The sequence below is a fragment of the Balaenoptera physalus genome, assembly GCF_965194825.1.
Source record: "Balaenoptera physalus genome assembly, chromosome: 4".
Classification (NCBI taxonomy): Eukaryota; Metazoa; Chordata; class Mammalia; order Artiodactyla; family Balaenopteridae; genus Balaenoptera; species Balaenoptera physalus.
In genome coordinates, this window is record NC_138891.1 from 91,607,174 (window position 1) to 91,619,187 (window position 12,014).

The window sequence follows — 12,014 nt, forward strand, 5'->3', positions numbered from 1 at the left end:
AGCACTTAGCACTGACCACCACAAGACATAAATATGTGTTTATGGTCCATCTTCTCCCAGGGATTTTGTTTAATGCAGAATCCTCAACATTGCCTGGGCACAATGTAGATACTCAAGTATTTGTTGAATTAACTAAATCAAAATTGACAACATGTCTTCTGAATACCAAAACAGTGTGTCCCCTCTCTCTCCTTTCCTGAATGACAAGGTTAGAGAGTCTTAGGGAACAAGTTATCTTTCACTTTAGAGGAAAAATAAAAGTTAAAAATACTTTTTATAACACGTTTCTGACAACAAAATAATCCAAGACCACTATTGAAAATCTGAAAAAAAAAAAAAAAACCAGAAGAAAAATCATCTCCCAAAGATAAGCACTGGTAATATTCCATGTATATTCTTCCAGTTGTGTGTATAGATAATGTTTTCAACAGAAATGGGATGATGTACTACAGTTACAAAATGTTCGTTTTTAACAATACATTGATTTTCCTGTTATTAAACCTTTTCCAATATAATTTTAATAGCCGCATGTGATTAAATTAGATGGTTGAATCTATGGGAAGAGCTGGCAGTCACCCAGGTTATGTTCCTAAAACTAGAGTTTCTCACTGAACTTCTTCAGTAGACATGGAAGATGTGTTTCTCTAACAACGTCATAGGCCACTGGGCAGGAGCAAGCATTTAAAATTTTAATTGTCACCTTTGGATTTGAAAGGGTAATGGCCAACTTCTTCCAGTGATAAGCTCCATAGAAAAGGTGCAGAAGCTTTAATTAATTTGCCACCTGTGGTTTGGCTGTCAAAGCCTGATTCCCTCCCTGTCACTTGACTATTTGAAAACTAGTGTGCCAAAAAGTCCAAAAGTGTTTATTTGCTTTCTAAAACTTTGAAGCCAAGGAGACACAAAATATACTAAAAAAGGCCAGCAAATCCTGAAATTACTAGCCACAAAAAATTCCTTTATTGGAAGGAATACTTGAATGAACTGTATCTTTATAATTTCTAAACAATGAAAAAAAATCAATACTGTCCTGGTTTATAAAGAAATCCTGTGTGCTTAACCCCTAGATATCTTGGTAAATAATCAAAATTTTGTTTACAATTGAGCCTAGGGAATTCCCTGGAGGTCCAGTGGTTAAGGATTTGGTGCTTTCACTGCCGTGGCCCAGGTTCAATCCCTGGTCGGGGAACTAAGATCCCACAAATTGTGCGGCCAAAACTTAAAATAAAATAAAATAGAGCCTAGGACTAAATAAAAATTATAAAGTGACTTTATAAAACTTTAATAATGTAGGTTGTACACATGACAGAAAGTTATGGAGATATTTAGAATTAAGTATATTATCATATAGGGTAACTACTCTATATAAAGCTTATAGAACACATATTTTTATTTCTAATCCCATGATGCATGAGAGAGTTATCATTTATGAGATTAGTTAACCTATGGCTCAATTAGAGTTCATATTAACTGTAAGAAGAAAAGTCAACTTTCTTTTAAGTGCCATTATAGATAATATGGACATGACTATACATCCAGTCATAAAGGTTTAAAGTTAAATGAGACCCTCTGCAATCATTATGATGGATGGTCTTAAATACAACTTTCTATTTGTATGGAGAATTCAAATGTAAGTACTTATCAAGACATCTATAATCCTACACGTTATGTCAATTGTACTATGCAATCAGAGAAGTCTACGCGTGCGTGTTTGTGCTCCCCACGCACCTGACGCACAGTAGATGCACAAGGAATACTGGTTGACTGACTTGATTCTCTGTGTTTATGAATATGAGGAATCTCAATGACCAGGCCAGGAATCACACAACAAAGGCTATCCAATGGTTAAAACAGCAATTACAGTCACTGAGGCTATGCATTTTACTGTAGTGGATAACGTCTCCTTTTAAATCTAGTTACTCTTACTTTAAAGCACTGTGGATTTAGCCTTTATTTTCAGTGTAGTATAATGGAAACAGCACAAAATTAGGAGCCAGAAGAGTTGGCTTACTACTAAGCTGTGTGGTTACCTGACTTTCTAGGCCACAGAATTAACAGAAGCAGCAAATCAGAAGGGGTCAAGAGTGGGGATAAGAAAAAGGAAGAGGGGCTTCCCTGGTGGCACAGTGGTTGGGAATCCACCTGCCACTGCAGAGGATGCGGGTTCAAGCTCTGGTCTGGGAGGATCCCACATGCCACAGAGCAACTAGGCCCATGAGCCCACGTGCCACAGCTACTGAAGCCCGCGCGCCTAGAGCCCATGCTCTGCGACTGCAACAAGAGAAGACACCGCAGTGAGAAGCCCGCGCACCGCAATGAAGAGTAGCCCCCACTGACCACAACTAGAGAAAGCCCGCGTGTAGCAACGAAGACTCAACGCAGCCAAAAATAAATCAATTTAAAAAAAAAAAAAGGAAGAGCGTTGCAAAACAAACAATGCCACCAGCAAGAAGACACAGAGAGAAAAGACAGAAAAACCGTAGGCACAAATTTTTAAAAAAATTTTATTGAAGCATAGTTGATTTACAACACAAATGTTTTATAAAGCATTGTAGTCTATTTAAAACAAATAACCAAAATATTGGGTGTAAGATAGGCTTAAGGATATACTGTACAACATGGGGAATATAGCCAATATTTTGTAAAAGCTGTAAATGGAAAGTAACCTTCCAAAATTGTATTAAAATTTTAAAAAATCTCGGTTATTTACTAAAGTGGATTATCACAAAAGCTAAAAAATAAATTTAAAAAATAATAATAAAATAGAGCAAGTAGTCCTAAAGTTTTTCCTAAATATAGTAGTTAATATTTATAACTGTGATTCTAAGTTGTCAAGATAAGAATAATTATAAAAGGCAGAAATGCATGCGATACGTGCTAGACATATTTCCACCTAAAATCTCAAAATGTAAAAATGGTTCAATGACATGGAAAATGTACTGAGGTAGAATTCATTCTTGAGTGTTTGATAAATGAGGCATCCAGTGCAAGTGTATATATTTGTGCATACATGTAAACGTTTGGCAAAGAAATCTGGCATTATATCCACATGGAAGGGAGACGTTATTTCCCACAAAAGACTCCTGTTTAAAGTTATTAGAGGATCCTAGATGTTGTCACCTTGCAATATCACTTTGCTGTTTGTATTTACAGTATCATAAATTACTTATTAGGTGGGGTATGCTTTTTATGGAGACACATCATTCTTCAACATCCATTCTTCAGCTAAAGCCAGCTTACTTTCTAAACATAACAAAATATAGAGATCAAAGATATCTGTTCATCAATTAAGAGGAAAGAAAAAATACCAAATAAGTAGAGATTCAATAAAGGGAGGAAAAAACCCAAGAAGCTCTTTTTAGAAATAGTCTCTGAAATAATCCATAAAGCCACTAGGTGTTGCTATATGCCCAATAAAGAAAACTGCTACAGGGATTTTAAAAGCAGTTTTGTTAACCACATACGTTTTCAACTTCCCTTAAATCCAATCTTCCCTTTAAATTAGCTATAATTCTCAATAACCAAGGAAGGGGAATGATTAGTAGAATTAAGAATTATGACAAGGTATTACTTTTTTCCCACAGGTAAAATGCACATCATGATAACGAGAGACAGAGAAACATGATCCAGCCCCTTGATATAAAACAAGATCAAGCCACTCAGACGCACTGTTTGGAAAGCTAGGTTTTATTAAGAGCCCATTCCTACTTCGCAAGGCACAAGACCACAGACACAGAGCTGGATTGTGATGGACACATAGTCAACAAAAGGGATGAAGTACACTGGTTGTATCTGAACTCCACAGCCCTGCTCTTGCTAATTTAAACATTTACTGATTACTCACTCCTTCAACAAACATTCAACAAACACCCATTACATACCAGCCACAAAGACTGCTGCTCTCTTTCAAGAAGCTTACATCCCACTTGTGTGCATTATATGCTGGGGAATAAAATGAGACTAAGGGGATGTGTCTGGCCGTTAAGTTGCTTGCATTTCAACGCAGGAGACAGCTACACATTAAGAATGGACGTGCCTCTTGGTGGAATATTACAAAGGTCTGTGGGAGGACAGAGAAGCAGCCTTCATTCTTTCTGGGGACAGATGGAAGAAGTAAAGGTAAGTAGCATCTGAGATCTCCCTAGAAGGAACACCAGAATTGTGGAAAGGATGTGGTCACAGCAGGAGGAAAAGCATGGAGGAAGTGCCGTGTGTGTGTGAGAAGCAGTGACTTTCCCTGTGTGGCTGAAGCCTGAGATGCCCGGGAGTGCAGTGGGAGATGAATCAGACTGAGAGGGACCTGAATGCTGGGTTAAGAAGTCTGAAAATTAGGCTGGAGGCAATGGGGAGTCAGCCAAGGTTTTCAGTCAGAGGAGCGGCATGATGAGAGATGTGTAGTTAAATAATTCTGTCAGTGGAGTGCAGGATGACCTTGGCTGGGGAGTGACTGGAGGCAAGAGACCAATTAGAAGGTTAAGGAAATAAACCAGCTGAGATGCGGGGCCCCAATTAAATCAGAGATGGCATTTGCCAGGGCTCAGTAATTGCCTGGAAAGGTGTCAGGGCGGAGGGAGAGGGGTCAGTCAGTGCCAGTGTTCCTAAGGTAAGTTAAACCCTTTCCCCGAAAGAGCGAATATGAGAGAAGGAAGACTGTTTAGGCAGCGGTGGAAGGCGGGGTTGTCTTCTTGCGGAGGAGAGGGGTTGGGGGTAGAGGATTCCATTTCAGAGTTCAAGGACAAAGATCCTGTGTGACTCCAAGGCCCAGTGATCTGATTCTCACCCTCATTCAGCCTGGCCCAGGCTTTCCTACAATCGGCAGCTTTTGCCAGGTATCCTTCTATAGCGGAGGACCTGAGTGATCACTTAATTTGCATTTAATATGAGATGTTAAATGAAGCTCTGAAATGGACTTGAGCTCTTAAACACAGGTGAATTCAGTGTAAGTATATTACATACAAGTTAGTCCTTCAAAACCTACTTAAGGACTAAAATGAAGCCACTCTTAATTAAACCTAAATGAGGTTAAGGAGCACCTGAGGACTAAAGCAGCGCACCTGACTGGCAGACACTAGGATTGGGCCACAGCTGAGAGAGAACGGGGCCACCCTGAGGAGCACAACCCGACAGCGCCGCGTAGAGCTGTGAGCTCCTCAAGACTAGAATTTAAGTCAAGTCATTTGGCGGAGAGGAAGGATAAGTCCCTGGTTTTTCTCAGGGCACCAAGGCTACCAGAGTCAAGTTGCCTATCATTCTAAGCCGTGTGGCAGAGCGCTAGGATGGAAGTCCAGGACAGACTCCAGGTCACCTCTACAAACTGCCATAGTAGTTGAGACAAACCATAGCCATCTTCCTGCCTCAGTCTCCTCATCTGATTAAACAGGTAACAACGCTACTGATGTCTTCACAGGACACTGTGAGAACAGAACGCAGTCGTGTATACAAACATGCTCTCAACGACAACGCAGCAGCAACAGTACCACCCTTCTCGTTTACCTTCTTGTTCTCTATTCTCCTCTTTCTTTTCCCGCTCACTTGTTGCCCACCTTCCCCACTACCCCTTCCCACCATCTCTGGGAGACCGAGGAGCGCATGTGAGTTCACCACTGTCTTGAGCCATGCGGCCTAGGAACTCAACGAGGACAGATGCTTGCCAATCAGGTTGGGTAGAAGGACTTGATTCTCTGGGCTTTGAGCCCCACTGCTGAGAGATGGAAGAGGCTGGGCTGGATGGGCAGTTCCAGGCAAAGTGGGCAGTGAGCAGTGACATAAAAAGGAGAGGTTTCTACCCGGAATTGAGAAAGCTCAAAGAGCCTATTTAATGTAAAATTTAAGTATGGTATTTCCTCACAAAATATGTTTAAAAGCTATAAAACTGTGAGAAGGGAAATTAACAGCTTCAGTGAGAAGGGGGCAAGAGTTGGGGGTAGGGTTGGAATTCAGTGGATTTAAGCATCCTGGAGTAGTCAAGTATAGTAGCCTAAGAGAGGCACATGTGAAACTAGCTCAAATGTACCAACAGGCTGTAAAATAATTTTCCCTACTTCACTGATACCAGATATTATAAGAAAGGGGAAAACTTTCAATTTTATCAAAAATCTGTATTTGTTTTAAATTTAAAACTCACAGTGTTTTAAATATAGACATATTCATTAACAAGTATTGGTATTATCACCTTTTCTCTAAGATTTCACCCATCTCATTACTTAATGGAAAATATACAGGTTTAAATCCTAGTATAATGACTTTCTTGCTCTACGACCTTAGACAGGCTATTTAACCTCTCTAGCCTAGTTTCCTCATTTATGAAATGGGGAATAATAAACCAACCTCTTAAGGCTCATGGAAGGATGAAATGAGATAATCAGAGTAAGTGCTTAGTACAGTGCTTGGTCCCCAGAAAGCACTCATGAAATGGCTGTGTAAGGGTGCAGACACCACTGCATAAGTGGCCCGAGTTGAGGTCAGGTGGGTGGGGACTGAATCACAAAGGTCCCCGTAGGCTATATGAAGACTGAAGCTAGTCCCCCTGGGTTCAAATCCTAATTCTGTCACTTCATAGCTACACAACCTTGAACAGATTATTTGCTCAATGTGAATACGCTGCTGGTAAAACATACTATAGCCTGTAGGAGTAATAGCCTGACATAATATAAGCTTTCAAGTTAAGTATGAAATACCAAGGATAAATTATGGTAATAATTCTAGGTACCTACAAGAATGCTTTTCAGGAGAGGTGAAAATGCCTTACAGGTTTTATTTAATTAATCTTCATAGATGTCTTAGGAGTTAGAAGCAAGTGGGTATTATTATTATTATTTTTAACATCTTTATTGGAGTATAATTGCTTTACAATGGTGTGTTAGTTTCTGCTTTATAACAAAGTGAATCAGTTATACATATACATATATCCCCATATCTCTTCCCTCTTGCGTCTCCCTCCCTCCCACCCTCCCTATCCCACCCCTCTAGGTGGTCACAAAGCACCCAGCTGATCTCCCTGTGCTATGCGGCTGCTTCCCACTAGCTATCGGTTTTACATTTGGTAGTGTATATAAAACGAAACGAAATTGAGTTGTTTGTAGTGAGGTGGATGGACCTAGAGTCTGTCATACAGAGTGAAGTAAGTCAGAAAGAGAAAAACAAGTGGGTATCATTAGTTCCATTTTACAGGATGGAAGGCAAAGAAAAACGTGGCTTGGTCGTAACTCTACTGTCATATCTCCTCATTCCAACAAAAGAACTAGGCATTCTAAAACCACAGACCCAAGTCTAATATTACTTCCCAAACATCTGAAAGTTTGCCTTCAGTTCATTCATTCAACTAAATAGATATTGATACCGTCAAACCTTTTCATCAGCCAAGATTACTCTGCCTAACTTTTCTTATTTTCTTTTATTCCCCAAACCATCTTTTCTGTTTTAGCCAAGATGACTTTCTGGTGCTCACTTAAGTCCAATACTGAAATGTCAACCTTTCCAATATTATTCCAAGCTGTTCTATATATTATGTGTTGAATAATCTCCCCTTCCATTTCTGAAATGTATCACTCCCTGCCTTTATTTTTTAAATTTAATTTAGCTTTACATTTTTATTAAAATAAGTTAAAAATATAACACTATGGAAATTTTCAGTCCTGGGGATTACTTCTAGAAATTCTAGATCAAATACTTATACTTTATTACATTTTCATCTTCAGATAGTAACTCACTGATATGAATCATAAAGGCTTAACTCAATGTAACTAACTGCCTTTTCTTTAGCTCTTCCCAGAGTTTGATGTGAACATTATTACTTTTATTTCTTCTATTTTTTCTTTCTTGTTCCTTTAAAGTAAAAAGGAAAAGTGTTCACTTAAGCTGCTAGACACTGTAGAACGGACTGGCTCTCTACAGCCCCCTGGTTAGCATATTTTAAGCTTATACCATATTTTCTTGATTAAAAAGCTTCATTTGTTTTTCAGCTTCTGTTTGCTAAAATCTCATATTCATTGGAAACACTCGTTTCCATTTCCTTCACTATTATGGGGTTATTTCCTAATAAGACTTCTATGCTTACATTTCACTGGGTGTCAGTAGAGACAAGCTTAGGCTGCTATTTTGAGTGTGTGTGTGTGGGGGGGTGTAGGGTGTCACTCTCTGATGGCTGTGTTGCTCAATACAGGCAAACCTCGGAGATACGGCGGGTCCGGTTCCAGACCACCACAATCAAAAGTGAATACTGCAATAAAGCTAGTCTCACAAAGTTTTTGGTTTTCCAGAGCATATAAGTTATGTTTACACTATAATGTAGTCTATTAAGTGTACAATAACATTATACCTAAAAAAAAGAAAGGACATGCTTTAATTTTACAATGCCTTATTGCTAAAAAATGCTATCATCTGAGCCTTCAGTGAGTCAACCGTTTTCTGATGGAGGGTCTTGCCTTGACATTGATGGCTGCTGACTGGTCAGGGTGGTTGGCGGCAGATGAAAGTTAGGGAGGCTGTGACAATTTCTTAAAATAAGACAACCATGAAGTTTGTCACATTAATTGACTCTTCCTTTCACGAACGATTTCTCTACAGCATGCAATACCATTATTTGATACCATTTTACCCGCAGCAGAACTTCTTTCAAAATTGGAGTCAATCCCCTCAAACCCTGCCACTGCTTATCAACTAAATTTATGCCACACTGTAAATCCTTTCTCGTCATTTCAACAATCTTCATAGTATCTTCACCAGGAGTAGATTCCAGCTCAAGAAACCACTTTCTTTTTTCATCCATAAGAAGCAACTCCTCATCCATTCAAGTTTTACCATGAGATTGAAGCAATTCAGTCACATCTTCAGCTCCTAATTCTAGTTCTCTTGCTATTTCCACCACATCTGTAGTTACTTCCCCCATGCAAGTCTTGAACCCCACAATGTCATCCATGAGGGTTGGAATGAACTTTTTCCCAACTCCTGTTAATGTTTATTTTGTTTGTTTGTTTTTTTATTTTTTTGGCCGCACTGCACAGCTTTTGGGATCTTAGTTCCCCAACGAGGGATCGAACCCAGGCCTTGGCAGTGAAAGCGCCAAGTCCTAACCACTGGACCGCCAGGGAATTCCCTTAATGTTGATATTTAGCTCTCTTCCCATGAAACGCAAACATTCTTAATGGCATCTAGGATAGTGAATCCTTTTCAGGATGTTTTCAACTAACTGACTTTGCCCAGATCCATCAGAGGAATCACTATGTATGGCAGCTACAGCCTTACAAAATATATTTCTTAAATAATAAGACTTGAAAGTCGAAGAGACTCCTTGATCCATGGGTGGCAGAATGGATGTGTTAATAGGCATGAAAACAACATTAGTCTCGTTGTGCATCTACATCAGAGCTCTTGGATGACCAAGTGCATTGTCAATGAGCAGTAATATTTTAAAAGGAATCTTCTTTTCTAAGCAGTAGGTCATAACAGCGGGTTTAAAATATTCAGTAAACTATGTTATAAACAGATATGCTGCCATCCAGGTTTTGCTGCTCCACTTACACAGCACAGGCAGAGTTGGTTTAGCCTAACTCTTGAGGGCCCTAGGATTTTCTGAATGGTAAATGAGCACTGGTTTCAATTTAAGTCACCAGCTGCATTAGTCCCTAACAAGAGAGTGGGTTTGTCTTTTGAAGCCTGGAAGTCAGACATTGACTTCTCCTCCCTAGATATGAAAGCCCTAGATGGCATCTTCTTCCAATAGAAGGCATCTTCTTCCAATAGAAGGCTGTTTCATCTACACTGAAAATCTGTTGTTCAATGTAGCCACCTTCATGAAGTATCTTAGCTAGATCTTTGGGATAACCTGCTCTAGCTTCTACATCAGCACTTGCTGCTTCACCTTGCCCTTTGATGTTATGGAGATGGCACCTTTTCTTAAAGCTCATGAACAGAGCTTTAAGAGGCTCACAGCCTCTGCTGGCTTCAAACTTCTCTTCTGCAGCTTCCTCACCTCTCTCAGACTTCATAGAATTGAATAGAGTTATGACCTTGCTCTGGATTAGGCTTTGGCTTAAGGGAATGTTGTGTCTGGTTTGATCTTCTAACCAGACCACTAAAACTTCTCCATATCAGCAATAAGACTGTTTCACATTTTTATCATTCATGTGTTAAATGGAATAGTACTTTTAATTTCCTTCAAGAACTTTTCCTTTGCATTCACACCTTGGCTGTTTGGTGCAAGAGGGCTCACTTTCAGCCTTTCCCAGCTTTCGACATGCCTTCCTCACTAAGCTTGATCATTTCTAGCTTTCAATTTAAAGTGAGAGACATGTGACTCTTCCTTTCACTTGAACACTTAAGAGACCAGTGTAGAGTGATTAACTGATTTAATTTCAACATTGTTGTGTCTCAGGGAATAGAGAGGCCTGAGGAGAGGGAGAGAGATGAGGGAGAGGGGGGTGCTGCTGGCTGGTGGAGCAGTCAGAACACACAGAACATTTATCAGTTAAGTTCGCTGTCTCCTATGGGTGTGATTTGTAGCACCCCCTCCCCAAATTACAATAGTAACATTAAAGATCGCTGATCACAGACTGCCATAACAAATATAATAATAAGGAAAAGTCTGAAATACTGCAAGAATTAACAAAATGTGACACAGAGATACGAAGCGAGTAAATACAGTTGAAAAAATGTTGCCAATAGACCTGCTGGATGGACGCAGGGTTGCCATAAACCTTCAATTTGTAAAAAATGCAATATCTGCAAATGCAGTATCTGCAATAAAATGAGGTATGCCTATACATTTATTTTGGTTCTTTAATCCATAAACTCTTTAATAACAAACACTGCTTTTTAAAATTTATCCCAAATATGTAATGCATTTCAATGTACTCTGGGTATAAAGAAAATATAGGACTGATCATTTATGTGAAAAAGAATCAAGCTATAAATGCAATTTTTATCCCTTTTATTCATCAGAGACACAAATTACAGAACCAAGCTTGGCTTAATAACAGTAGCATATAAAAATGTTGACCTGATAACGCCAAAAATCTACTGTGGCAGATTCAGAGTTAATCAGAAGACTGAGAAAAAAAGGAGAAAACTCAAACATTTTTCTTGTTATTATTTGCTCACTGCTATCTCAAGAACATATAATTTCTCTCTGAAAACCCTAAGAGCACATCACATGTAGATCTGGAAAACTGTACAGGCCAAAGAAGCTTTTAACCTGGAATTTTACTGTTCCCGTAACAGCAAGCCTCTCTACCTTCTAGAATTGTTTTTAAAAATACAGCTATTACCTATATTAAATTTTCTATATTAAAAAAATAGACTTTTGAGGACTTTTTCTATGTGATTAGGTTTTAGACTACTGAACAAAGGAAAATCTCCCTTTAAATAAAATATTTCAGAGTAAGAATTTTCTCGTGGCATTTTAAAAAGCCATTACGATTAGACCTCCCCTGTGGCAGAATTTTTGTAAAATGTCACTTTATTTGACTGGTCCTACCTAATAGTATACACAGACTTCACAGTAATTGTTCCAAATGTCAGAAGCATGAAATTTCTGTACTTCTCTCCTTATCTCATTATATTTATAATTTTCTTTTAAAAATATAAGTATGTATTCACTGTATTTGTCATCTGCCAATGTACATAAGCCCCCAAAGTTCTATGACCATGTCTACATATTTGGAATAAGACATTGCATAGAAATTAGGTGCTAAATGAAATATACTGATACCTATGACATAAACTCTCAAACTAATTATATTTAGAGACAGCATTATTTTATACAAATTTTGCTGCTTTATTATTTCAGTATCTCAAGATTATTTTCAATAATGACCTAAATATATCTGAGATGAAAAGTAGGGATTATGAAGAAAGAGTTGTATTCTTAGAAGTGGTTCTTAAAGACCTAAGTGCTGGCAACTTCTTCCTTAGCATAAATTCCCTTCTCCTGTACGGTTTACCTCTTTAAGCCATTTAACTTTATTTCTTTAGCTTGAGAACTTTCAAAACAGTTCCCCTTCATCAGAAATGGAAGG

At 38.7% G+C, this 12,014-nt stretch overlaps 1 protein-coding gene across 12 annotated transcripts in view; it reads right to left on the bottom strand.

Moving 5' to 3' along the window:
* The window catches only part of BBX (BBX high mobility group box domain containing), a 282,163-nt gene that overhangs the window by 67,674 nt on the left and 202,475 nt on the right, over window positions 1-12,014 (bottom strand). The window lies entirely within an intron of this gene.